The sequence below is a fragment of the Cupressus sempervirens genome, chromosome 5 (genome assembly GCF_028749045.1).
Source record: "Cupressus sempervirens isolate cs-2001-9-10 chromosome 5, ASM2874904v1, whole genome shotgun sequence".
In the NCBI taxonomy this organism is placed as follows: Eukaryota; Viridiplantae; Streptophyta; class Pinopsida; order Cupressales; family Cupressaceae; genus Cupressus; species Cupressus sempervirens.
In genome coordinates this window covers 873,616,275-873,630,630 of record NC_143122.1, presented here as the reverse complement: position 1 = coordinate 873,630,630, position 14,356 = coordinate 873,616,275, and positions in this window count along the sequence as shown.

Sequence of the window (14,356 nt, the reverse complement as noted above, 5' to 3'; positions counted from 1 at the left end):
ACTTTATAATTGGGTCAAAGAACAAACCTATGTCACCCTTTTGTGAAGGAAAAGGTTAACAAAAGTACAATTGTTCATCTTTAATGATATAAAACTAGCATTATTATTTAGAATTTGAAAATGAAATAAACTAATGAAATGTGTAGAAATTGATCAAGTTTAGGATTATAATTTTTAACAATTATTTGGATTAAGAATTGATATATTTTTATAATTTTTATAGATAATTTTTTAGTTGCTAAAAAATGTTAAAAATTAGGGGTCTAATTCCGAACACAAAACTATATGGAAATAAACTTATTCCACTTTGATCTCGGACTATGTTATAGATATCATATATATCTAGAGCATTCAAAAATAAAAATTGTCTTCATACTTATATTTTCACTTTTATAATCATTCAAAGTTCAACTCACCTAAAATCGATAGTTTTTATCTCCCACCACATTTTTCAATGCAAATCTATTCTAACCAGAATAAAAATTATACATTCTAGAAGAGGACTCTTTTTTCTAAAATGTCATATAAGTTTTACATTTTTATGATATGTTTTACTATTTGTTTTTTCTCAAAATTGACATCTTTTCGAGTGTTAAAATATGTGCTTGGAGAATTTTTTATTTATAATATACTATATGTAATTAGAACACTATAAACTCTATATCATAATATTCTTGACTTTGGCTCTATAAAATGGTGTTAATAAGTTATTTAAAATATATCATAAAAAATTGTAAGAGTTATCGAAACATCAGTTTTCTGAAATAATTATATTTCTTTAGTAATTGGATATGAACTAGTATAAAATATTAATTTAATACACATTTCAATTTAATACACATTTCCAATTGGAATAGTGTGATACCATATATAACTTAGCTAGAATGAATTTATCTAGATCATATCTTTGAACAAAATTGATTTTTAGATAGAAATACTCAAATTTAGTCATTTTGATTTGTCAGCCTGAAAGGTGACACAGCTTTTTACTTTTACCCAATTTGTAATTGGATTGGTATGTATGTATTGTATTGTATAACATCCAATGTATGGCATGAAGTAATGTAATAAGTAGAGAAGAGCATAAGAGTGAATTACAAAGGCTACATCAGTATAAGGAGCAACAAAGATTTATCTATCACAGCAAGGTGATTACTATACCCAAAGGAATCTCATTTAGTAAACCAAGTTGCAAATCAAAGATCAGTTATTGGTTCGTCCTAATAGGTGGATCAATCAAATCCTTTCACAAGGTAGACTTAACAGTCTTATGTAAATCTCTTTATTGAGTGCATACTTCATTGTATGTTTATAAATCCTTTTGCAAGGTGGATCTAGCAATCCTTATTGCTGCTAATAGAGCAAATCATCAAAAGTGATCATTGTAAGCCTTAATAGGCCAAATTTATACCATAGTACTAAAGCTTGTGGGTATCATCCCACCCCAGTTTTACTTTATATTTAAAAGGTTTCTGGGTCACCAAATTGTGTGTCAAAGTGTTATGAATGCTTTAACATTTTCAGTTTCTCATGCATGCAATTAGATCATAATACTCATAAATGATTTATTTCTAATTAAGGATTAAGTTGTATTAGTTACTAATTCATCCCTCCCCTCTCAGTAACTTATCCTATCATAATAATTCCAACAATTGGTATCAAAGCTTTGTGGTTCTAAGGAAAGAAGTTTAAGAACTTGAGAAAAGATCAAAGGTTATGGAGATATTGAGACTTGACAAAGCTATTGACAATGAGAAGTTAGATTTGGAATTGGCTATTCGAAAACTCAAAAAATCAAAAGAGAAACTCTCTCAATCCTTGAAAATAATAAAAGATCTTGCAGTCCAGATGAATGACCAACTCTACATTGAAGATATTCATTCAAGCAATTCAGGTGAAGTTGATGAAGCAATCAAAGAACTATTTGAAAATAATAGTACTCTTCAAGAAGAAGAAAAATGAGAAAAGAGAAATAAATTTAGTCAGTAAAATAGTGAGAAGGCATGGAAGAGAAAAACAAGATAAAAGAAGAGATAGAATGAAAGAACAATGAAAAATTCAGCACTTATCCCTTTAGTAGATAGACTTCATTGATCAGCTCACCAATGCAAATGAAGAAATCATGTACCTAAGGTCAGAGAATGAAATATTATAGAATGACCTAAACATTAAAAGACAAATCAATGAGAGGATGATGAAATCTCAAGCAGACATGAATTAATTGAATGAGCAAAGACATTATAGACAGAAAGGAAAAATTTGAATTGGATATACAAAAGAAGGTGAATCATCCAAACAAAGAGCTAAAAAGAATCAAAGACCTACTTGAAGTCACTATGGTAAGATAGGTCATACATCAAACAAATGTTGGAGCTATGGGAAAGAAAAATTTAATGAAAAGTGCTATAATTGCAATCAGCATGGCCATAGGGAAAATGAGTGCAAAGAGAACCCTAAGTTTGAAGGGAAAAATCACAAATGTAAGAAGCATGGGCATAAATCCTTAGAATGCAAAACTAAGATATTGAACCTAGCCAAAAAAATTGTGAAAGCTATATTTGGTTGGGACTATAACATTTTGTGCAGATGTCATTACTGTGAAGAATTTGGACACATTGGAATGAATTGTGTAAAACATCACATCAAGACAAGAGATACTACCAGAAGATGTTTCATTTATACAAAACTTGGTCATCTTGCCAAGGACTATATGAATACTAGAAGAATTGAAGATGAAAAGAAAGAAAAAGATGATAACATCAAAAAGGAGATGAAACAACAATGGGTTCCAAAATATTCTGAGAATGCAAGTCTAAGAAATGATGTTAATGTCACTCAGGAATTGGGTGACTCCAACATTTCCTCTTGATCTCTAAAAGGAGAATTGGAACTAGGATTTTGAAGATATCTCACATTAGTTCCATTTAGCAGAATGGAAAGATCCAAATCAGCATTCAAGATGCAAAGGGCTCATCAAGTAAAAGATGCCAGTCTTTATCGAGCATGGTTGGGTTGAAGACTATATTGAGAAAAGTTGAGTTGTAAGACCCTACCGAGCAAAATTGGGAGCTACTATATTTTTTGTGTAGTTGCCGAGTCATGAAAACCTCTACTAAGAATTCAATACAAGTGAAGTGGATGGTAGTTTTTCATTTGAGTGAATAATTGTACCAGGCATTTATGGAAAATTTTAATGATAAAGGAAGAAAATGAAGTCATTTTTCACTAAAAATTTTTGAGAGCTATATGTACAAGGTGATCTTTAGAGCATTTAAGTGATTTGAGAAAATATTTATTAAAGATTTTCACATTCTCTCAAACCCTACCAAGGGAAGATGACATCCACCAATTGCAAATTGAAGAAACGATCTAACATGTTAGTTTGAGAAATGGAGTGGAAGGCACTAGATTTTAAGCCGAGTCTTGCCATTGGAGAAACCCTAGATCTAAGTGGAGCTCAGTTACAAATAACACCAAAGATGATGAAGAAGAATAGGGACAGGAAGCTACTAAGGAAGATTTACTAGATGCTCAAGATATTGAGGAGATCAACCTAGAGAAAATTGTTGCAGCGGTCATAGCCTCACTTCCTCATTCTCCAAGGAAAAAATTGAAAACATCAAGCCTAAAGAAAGCTTCAACCAGATTGATTGTGACTAAATCTAAAAGAACAAGCACTTAATCAATCTTTGCACCCATCCAACTCAGAACCATATTGATTGAAGTGGCAAGCACTTCATCTACGAAGCAACCATCACTTCCCTCTACATCAATTTTGGTAAATCTAGGTATTTCTACTATAGGTATTTCAGCAATAAGTGAAATATCTACTTCTTTAGCTAGTCCTACCATTTCTACAATTTTTTCCATTCCCAGCATGCAATTAATGAGTGCAAAGATAGTTGAGACCAAGTCTCAATTGAGTAAAAAATGTTTGGGTAAAGGAAAAGAGAAGGAAGAAGACATAGATATTGATGAGGAGATTTTTATTCCTAATTGGGACATCTCAAATCTCAATCCTAATCAAATGCACATTTTTGGTGAAATTCTTTAGAAGAAAGCTAAGCAGCAGAGGCTTAGGAAAAAAAGGAACAAGGAATTCCAAATAATAGAAGATGCAAAGAATACCCTTGTAGAGGCATTAAATATAGAGGTTGATACTTCTCAAGCAATTTTGAATGAGTTAGCAGAGGTAGTCCAAAAATTCAATGATGATTTGAATGGACAAGAGAAATTGTTGCAGAGAACTGAGAAGAAGTTTGAGAATAAATTTTTGGAACTTACTGCTCAAAAAATTACTATCCATCAAGTAGAATTATCTACTATTCTAGGCCCACTAGAGACCTCCTACAACAATGTATCTTTACTATTTGATAAACTCTATGATATTTCAATTTTCAATAATGAAATAAAAGATAAACTATCAAAGATTGATAAGGATCTAAAGGCAAGTGCACAACAGTTGCAACTTGGCCTGGTTACAGCTCTGCCCATTACAACAAGATCAAATTCCTAACTAATATGTAGGTAAAATCACTAAGAGAAGAAGCCAAAATAAGAACTACATTGATAAATATTTAGGGCATGATTCTCAAAAATATGGATGCATTACATAATCACATTGTACATGCTAAAATGCTCATCCATGACAAAAACTTCTCCATTACAAACCACATAATAGAATTTTCAATAGAAGTGAAAATTGCATTACACACATGCAAGGTGTTGCAAGAGAATTAGGACAAGACATTGGCATTAATTTTGAAGGTACATTCAAATATCTTGTCACATTTTGGAATTACTGTATAGTAGATAGAGCATAACATCTTTGGCATTAATGTCAAAAAGGGGGAGAAGATGTATATCATGGATAAAATGTATATTGTGTAAAGGGGAGAAGATGTACAGAAAAGAGGAGAAAATGTATATATCAAATGTGAAAAAATGTATAGTATACTATATATTATGTATGGGGGCACATTATAATATTACTCATGTACAGATAGTCAGAGGTACATCTCTTACAAAACCAATTTTGAAAAATCTCAAAAATAGTATACTCTACTAAGTTGGAGACATAAGGTAATGGATAAAAGATGTCCTTAACATTTTGAACCCAGTTTTGACTAATGAGTGTTTTTGTCACTAATGCCAAAGGGGTAGATTGTTGACATTATAGTTATGTTTTTTATTAGTGACATACACTTATTCAGATTGTATCTACAGAGCACATTGTATAGTTAATAATGTTGATAAAGCATTTTAGTATCTACCAAGTTCTATAGTTGCTACCGAGTCCAAGGGAGAATATTCAATTTGCACTAAGCAATTACTACCAAGGTGTTGATCAGTAGTATAAAGGAAAAATCTCAGTGTATGCCAAGTTTATTAGTGTATGCCAAGCTTATCAATGCAAACTGAGTTGTACAGTGCTTACTAAGTTCGCAGTTGATGTGATGTTAGTCTAGTGTTAACTGAGCTACTCAATGTTAACCAAGTGACTTAGTTTATACTGAGCTTGTAGTTGTATACGAGCAATGTTAGTATGCTAATAGAAACCAAATTTAAATAAAGCTTCTACAAACTAAAAAAAATTCATAAACTTCAAGATAGACTAAGATGAGCTCTCAATTGAGAATATGAGCCATTATTGGGCTCTCTCAATGAGAAGCTCTCTTGTTGAGTAGCTTTGTCTAAATGGATAGGATGTATGCTCAAGCTTTATGCTTCAAAAATGGCTTCAAATGGAGTTGGAATTTGGGTGTGAGTGTATGGTTTTGATGTAAAATGGCTTCTCAAAATGGCATTATGACTTTACTTCATGGATTGTGTTATTTTGCAAAGGGGAAGGATCCAATTTATAGGCAAGAGGCTCGAGAGAATGAGGGCTAAGATGCAAGGATGGGAAAAAGCTCATGGAGGTCTTAGATTGCATGAGAGGAGAGCACATGGATTGTGCTTCCTTATAGCCAATCAGGGAGTGACACATGTCACAGGGTGAGAGGATGGAGGAAAGGGGAAGGATGAGTCAACAAAGGAGGCTCAAGGGATAACATCTTCATAAAGACCCTCATAATGGCTTGTAAGAGCAATAAAAGGGCTTGGAAGAGTCATTTATGGCCTAGTGGGCTTCATAAAGTTTTATGGTTGGAATATTTTGAAGGAGATGAGAGGAATTTCGACTTGGGCTTGATTATGAAGGTTTTAAGCTTGCTCAGGTTTGTGCAAATGATTAGAGGATGGATTAGGATGGTTTAGGATTAGCTTAGGGATAGGCAAGTGGATGCCATTTAATGAGGGTGGGTGAAGGAGAAGATATTTGTTAACTTTGGCTTGGGTTAGTAAGTTTTAACCCATGTTTAGGGAATGTGACAAGGTTAGGAGGGGATTAGGATTAGGTTTAAAGACATCTTCTAGAAGAGTCTAGACTTTGGATGAGGATAAAGACTTTCTAGAATAGTCTAGAACTTCCTAGGATGAGGATGAAAACTTTCTAGAAGAGTCTAGAACTTCTTAGGATGAGGATAAATTAGATTTTTAGGAAATAAATAAATTTTTATTTATTTCAAGGGTTTGAGTTGAGGAGATATTTATTAAAAAAAATTTAATAAACATGAGGATTAATATTTAATCTCAATTAAATATTTTGAGTTGGGATTAGGGGTAGGAAATGATGGGATTAGCCTTTAATCAAAATTAAAGAAGGATTAGAAGATTTTGGAAGAGGTTAGTGGTCTTAAGGAAATTGGCCAAGTTTTGGGCAAAAAATAATTTTTTTATTTATTTTGGGTTTTTTGGTCAATTTATTAATTAAATAATTAATAAATAAGAAAATAATGTTTAAATAAAATTTAAACATTTTTGGGAGGGATTCCTTAATTAAATATTTTTAATTAAGATAAAGGGATTTAATGGCATAAAAATAAATAAATTAATTAAATAATTAATTAATTAATAAATGATGATGTCATCAAAAAATTTTCAAAAAATAAAAATACTTTATTTTCTAAAGGTTTTTAGGTGTCTACATTTTGCCCCTCTTTGATGTGATGCCGCAAGTGGCATGGCATCAAAGATAAGAAAATAAGATGCCCAAGGCTAGAGCAGAAGAGGAGAGAATGGACTACAAGATGCCCCCTCAAGAAGGCGGTGAGGAGAGAAAGCGAGGCTCGATGACTTCTTGAAAAGTAAAAGAATCTGAGATGAGCAAGAAGACTCAGATTGGCTTAAGAAAAGAGATTGAATTAGCTCAAACTCTCACTATGGGAGAATGATAAAGGGAGAATCAGAGGCACAAGAGGAAGCAAGCTTAAGATCTCAGAGATGGTGGAGGATGAAGGAGCGGAGCGCTATAAAAAGGAATCCAGGATAGGGAGATGGATGAGGGGATTATAAAGCTGATGCAATAGGATTTCAAAGAGTCAGATTGGCAAAAGATGGGTTTCGAAGATCCCTAGGACTAGGATTGTGGATCTCGAAAGATGAGGCTTGGTGGATTGATTTGGATTGGTGGATCCCTAAGACTAGGATTGTGGATCCCTAAAGCTAAAGGTGAGGAGTGACTCAAAGAGATACTGATGCATAAGCTGGGGTAGGAGAGACAGATGCTAGATGTGGATGGGGGATAATGGAGACGAAGGAAAACCATTGAAGCTTTTTGAGCGGGGGGATACTTCAAAGAGAAGTACCACCATGTAGTTGAGCACTAGATTTGCTATAGGACTGTTGGTTAATTGCCAAGGTTACCAAGAACATCAAGGCTGTGTCACGAACTATCTAGAGGATTGACGAACTGACTCAAAAAAAATACACAAGGATTGCCCCAGTATCACACATGAATCTCAAAAGAATCATAGTGGAACCGACACTGGGTAACCCACAAGAAGAAAAGAAAAATAAACAAAAGACTTGATCAAGACCTTATGCCTAGATTGCCCCATTCATAGTATACCGTGATATGGAAGGTTGTGGCAACTTTGAGGAGGGAACAAAAAGATTGTTTGGAAAAGATACTTCAAGACCCAAAAGGGAAGATTCCAAATCAAAAGAAAGTGAAAATTGAAAAGAGAACCGTTTGCCAATGAGATGGGTAGGACGAGGTACTAATAGACCAAGATCAGACATGAGGAAAGCTATATCCTACAAGGATCTATCAGAGAGCACCTAAGTTGATGGATATGGGTGAGTGATGTGTCTGGCAAGCTGAACTAAGAAGGATAACACTTTGGTGAGAGGAGATCTAGCTAAAGGATGCATTGGAATAGCTAACCAAGATGTGCGATGTGTGCAAGATTCTAATCAAGGAGGAACTAACACAAAAGCTGGATAGATACAATGATACTAAGCTAAAGAGGATGTACAAGCCGATGGACCAAGATATTTACAAGCTGAAGCTAACCAAGATAGTTACAAGTAGGCAAAAGCTCAGGATGATAGGATAGCGGGATGGTTCGATGTTGTGCGAGATGCGAAAGCTAAGGGTGCGGTGATAGTGAAAGATATGGATTTGGTAGGATGCATCCAATGATGATGAGAGATTTTGTGACCAAGGATAGCTAGAGGAGCAGGATGAGATGGTTGGATAGGATGGTAGATAGTTAGGATTATGATGGATATAAAGAGATGACATTGGGTTTGTATGAGGATAGCCTAGAGCTAGATACCAATGACAAGGGAGGATGGAAAAGACAAGATCTCCAAGGAATATAGTGCCCCCAATCAGAAGATAACATGCAAAAGGAGGTCTTATGATGGATGTGATAGGATTGAATCTAGGATGGAAAAAGCTGAAGGGGCTAGGGAGATGGATGATAGCTGGGATGGTTGGCTGAAGCTGTAGGAGATAAGTGGATGGTATGAGATGGAAGATGGAGGGTGGAGGATAGGTGGATAGATTGGAAGATGGAGTTGGATGTCAAGAGATGACCAAAAGCATGAGGGTGATAGGCTAAGCTAGGGATGGCGAGATTACGCATGATGCTTGTTTGCCAAGTTTTCACCATGGTACTTGTCCAAGGCGATTGAATTGCCAAGTTTTCACCAGTGGACGCTTTATTTTTCTTTACTTTTTTTTGCCTTTTTGACTTTGGACTTAGCTGGAATGATTTTGGCTTTCTTCAGCTATTTTTGGCTCATAGATGTTGGTAGGATGGATGAAAAAGGATTGGATTGAACAAGTGGAATGGTGGGTGGGAGTTTGACAGATAATGGATGCGAAGACATAAGGCTTGTGGGTAAATAGATGAGGAAAATGGAAAGATCATCATTGGCATACACCTTGAGAGGTGATAAAGTAGTGGGAAAGATGGTTTTGAGCGAAGTTGAGGAGAAAATGGAGGAAGAGAAAGATAAGGACTAAAAGTAGAGTTGGAAGATGGAGGATGGGAAATTTAGGATAAGAAGCATATGGACTAAAAGTGGATTGGGGGGATGAAGGATGCTTATATGGGGATTTGGATGAAGGATGGATGGATGAGGCTTTTTGAGTAGCATGAATGGATGCCAATTGAGATTTTTCTTTGAGATGCATTTCTTTTATGAGCATCTTGGGTATCCACATGATTTTTGACTTTTTTAGCTTGGGCTTTTGTGGCCTCTTGACTTTTTCTTTGACTAGGATTAAATGTTTCTTTTTTTGAACATGCATTTTAGAAGGGAAATGTTGAGACTTGGATTTTTGTGGATTTTTGGATTTATGCTTTTGTATTTTGGCATCCAATATGCTTCTATTAGCCATGGGATGGGAATAAGAGCATGGAGGAGATGGAGGGATAATTGATGGAGTGATAGGGTTTAAAGGTTGGAAGGGATTCAAGGGTGAGTGCCTTTGATGATCTAGCTGGTGGATTTGAGGGGATGGGAGGATAGATTGGAACATAGGATATGGATGGATATAATTGCCCAAAATGGATGGAGGGAAGGAAGGATATGGGACCAAAATAGATGGAAACGGGGAAGGTGTAGGTCCCAAAAGAGATGGAGGGGATAAAGGATTCATATTAGGTATGTAAGGACCCAAAATGGATGGAAAGGGTGTGGGATTTAGATAAGGGATATATGGACCCAAAATGGAGGGTTGGAGATAAGGAGTAGGATGAGGGCCCAAAATAGATGTGGAATAAGATGGATGGGAACTTTGGGGTGGAGATGGAAGGACTTGGGACCATGCAGGAATAGCGGGGATACCAACATCTAGAAATACATTTTCATTTCTTTTTTCAATATGATGTTCACTATTTGGAACACAAGATGTGAGTCCATTACTAGCTGAAGAAGTTGGAGCTTTGGATATGATAATTAGTTCTTTTTCGATGGATCTATCATCATGGATTATGGGAGATGTATGATCATGAAGCAGAGGAGATGGGAGGATAGGATCTTGAGTTGGGTGGGTTGAGGGAAAGGGATCTTGAGATGGAGTACGTAAGATTGTAGGATTTAGATATGGAGAGGATGGTAAAAGTGAATCATGTAGGGGAATAAGTGGGATGGCAGGATCTGTTCTTCTGTCGAAGGATATTTCAACATACTTTTGGACAAGATCTTGACAGGAATGGATGGGAGTGGATGCATGAGGTTCATTATATGGGATTTGGATAATGCTTGGAGGAGGAGATGTGGATGGGATTTGGAGCGATTTGATGGGTGGTGGGGATTTGATGCTTGTGGGAAGTGGAAGGATTTTAAGCAATTTGATAGATGGTATGGGTATGATAGCTATGGGAGATGGGGGTGATATTATAGATGGGGAAGCTTCATCACTAACTACTTCACATGGTTGGATTAGATGACATGGCTTATCGACTGTTGGAGGCAGCTTTTCTTGTATTTTCTCTAGGAGATTCCTTGGAGACTCATGTGTTGAAGGTGGAGGTGGTGAATTGATAGGAATAGCTAGTGTGATGAGGGTGGAAGATTGGAAGCTTGGTTGATTGGGTGATGGAGGAGAAGCTGGGATATCATATGGCCTGACTAGATAGTTTGGAATAACTCTTGGATTTTGGGGGATGGTTGGTGGAAGGCCTCTAAGGCTCTCAAGATACCCGTCATAGTCAACAAGATTTTCATCATCATTGGAATAGGAGGTGGTGGGAGCAAGGACAATACGACTAAACACATCATGATAGGTTTTGGATTTCATGTTTTGATGATGAGTCAGATGGGGATGGGGTCTTGCATATGGATGAACAAGGAAGCTCATGGTTGGATTTGGATTAAGCACAGATTTTGGATTGGCTGATGAAGGATTTCCTAGGGAGAGTCAAAGCTATGTGACAGACATAAGGAGGATTGGCTGGAGATTTTTGGTTTTCCTATGGATGGAAGACTTCAAGGGCATGTTGTCAAAAAGTGAGTTTTACTTTCCTATGTGCTAGATTGGTGGAGATTGTGTCAACTTAAGGATAGACTAATGATCCTATGGGCATGACACGAGATTGACCACTTGTGGATCCCAACCTTTAGCTCAAGGCGATGAGGGATAAAAAGTAACAAAGCTAGATTACCCTAGACAAAGCTCTGTCAAAGGGATAACCTTGGTGAGGCTGGTGGATTGGTCAGATTGATTGGATAGCAAATTCTAGTAGAATGACAACAACTCTCTAAAGGCTTGGGTGTGATTTTGGATTGGGTTGCTAGCTGGCCGGGGGGGATGATTTGGAGAGACTTTGGATTTTGGATTGTTCTAAAGCAAAGAACTAGATAGATTCGGTTGTAGTGAGGGAGCTTGGATGATTTTCTAATGAGGCAGTGACTATGCTAAGTACGCCTTGAGCTGGGAGATTTTTTCTTTTTTGGGATTTTGACCAAAGTTGGCAAACATTCATTCAAAAGCTATGAGCAAACAAGCAGAAATTTTTTTGGAGCAAGCACATCAAACACACCAACATCCTAGGAAGCTTTCTACAAGGATGAAATTTGTTATAGCTAGGGAGTCCTCAATATACACAAGGTACGTGAGGCCCAAATCCGTAGATGAAACCAAAAAGATGTCACACAACCGAGAGGAGCGGTAACCCACTTCTCCTCTTTCACTTCTCAAGGGTATAAAGTTCCTTAAGGCTTAACCCGAGTGACAAAATCTTGATTCCAAGAGAGGTGTCTTTGGATTCACCTCCCAATTTTTATACTCCACCAGAACATTGGAGTTGAGGTCATCCCAAGGGGTGATGAAATCCCCAAGCAGGCCTCCTAAAAAGTGTAAAACAAGACCACATACATGATCTTAGGCTTTAAAAGACACGCGTTTATTCCAATTGATGATTTAGATTTTGTAAGCTATGATTGAAGACACTTGTGATTAAGGCATACAATGTTCATTTGAATCTGACAGCATCGTCAACATAATGAAATTCGAGAGATCGTCAACATAAGAAATGTGAGCGTCATTGAAAATGCGTCCAAACCATGCAATGTTCATTGATTGTTAGGCATTCAAGACTGAGTGTGAGTTTGTTTTAAGCCCAAAACAAAGATGTGTGACACTTGATTGCCAAGCGCATGCTCGGAGGCCCTCCATGTCAAGATTTGTCCAATTTTTATGCCCAAATGAAGTGTGAGTGAGATTAATGCACATTCAAGCAATTTTATAACTTAGAAAAACCACTAAAGACCCAAGTGAGTGGAGTTTGATTTTTGTGGAGCACTTAACACCCTCTTAGGTAGACCCATCCCCATAGATGGCACTGAGATTGCAACCAATGGTTAAATTGATGGATGATTAAAGAGGGTGAGTCCAACTACAAACTTACTCAAAGCGTCTTTATTATTTTTTATAACCTAGAAGATTTCAAAAATGTGAATTCTTTTTATGCCCCAAAAGATGATTATTTGATCTATGGCATTCAAGATTGGATTTGTTGTTTTAATCATGCATTCATAAAAAGAAAAAACTTGATTTTAATCCATGGCACTCAAGAGTTATTTTAACAATATGCATTCAAAGACAAGTGATTAAACATTCAAGTTTTTTTCCTTTGAACATTTAAGATTGAGATTTTGTGTGTTGTTTTAAGAACTTTGAAGTGCTTTGTTTTAACCTTAGATCATTCAAGATTGTTTTGGACTCAAAAGTGAAAATGACTCTTTGGACTTTGATTTTCATTCAAAATTTTGTGTTCTAGTTTGCATGTTTTAAGCCCAAAAATGATATTCCTAGGTTGTTTTGATGCATGAAAAACCTAAGCAACATTCAAGATTTTGCAACAAGACATTTGTTTGGAACAAATAACAAAGCCTTTTAGGACAATTTTGGCAACCATTTAGGACTCTTAGTTTTCATGAGATTTTTAAAAGAACTTTAAAATATTTGCAAATGAGGTTCATTTTATCCTTGATTGATGCTTTGAGTTTGATTTAGATTTTAGTATGCACTTAATGTTGATTTTGAACCTTTTGAAATGGAAACTTGAAGTTCTTTTTAAATTCTCAAAAATGAAGTGTTCCTAACTTTGCATGAATGCATCTAAAACCTTGATGTTGCAAGGATGCAAATGATTGGATTGGTTTAGTTTCACTTGTTAAAAGATTTTTTTTTTTTTGCAAAGTTTTAGTTTTTAATGGATTTAAGTATGATTTGGGGGTTCATTTTAAGTACTAAAAAGAAGTGTGCATGATTTTTCTTCCTTAAAAAAAAAAATGGCCACGATCTCCCAGAAGAAGAAGAAGAAGAAGTAGATGGAATAAGAAGAATATAGACAAGAAGAGGAAGAAGAATTCCAAGTGCTTTGTCCACCTATAAGCTTGAAAAATCTGCAAACACTATGAGATAGACTATGAGTTCCTTTTTCTTCTTCATGCTCATGTGGACCTACAAAACCAATTTATACAATCCTACCAATCACAAAAACAAGCAAAATTAGCCAAAATTAGCAAATGACATACAAAACTTGACTAAAAAAGCTAATGAAGATGACCCATGTGGGGTCCCACCGGGCGTGCCAAAATGTATATGAGCAATGTTAGTATGCTAATAGAAACCAAATTTAAATAAAGCTTCTACAAACTAAACAAAATTCATAAACTTCAAGATAGACTAAGATGAGCTCTCAATTGAGAATATGAGCCATTATTGGGCTCTCTCAATGAGAAGCTCTCTTGTTGAGTAGCTTTTTCTAAATAGATAGGATGTATGCTCAAGCTTTATGCTTCAAAAATGGCTTCAAATGGAGTTGGAATTTGGGGTTTGAGTGTATGATTTTGATGTAAAATGGCTTCTCAAAATGGCATTATGACTTTACTTCATGGATTGTGTTATTTTGCAAAGGGGAAGGATCCAATTTATAGGCAAGAGGCTTGAGGGATTGAGGGCTAAGATGCAAGGATGGGAAAAAGCTCATGGAGGTCTTAGATTGCATGA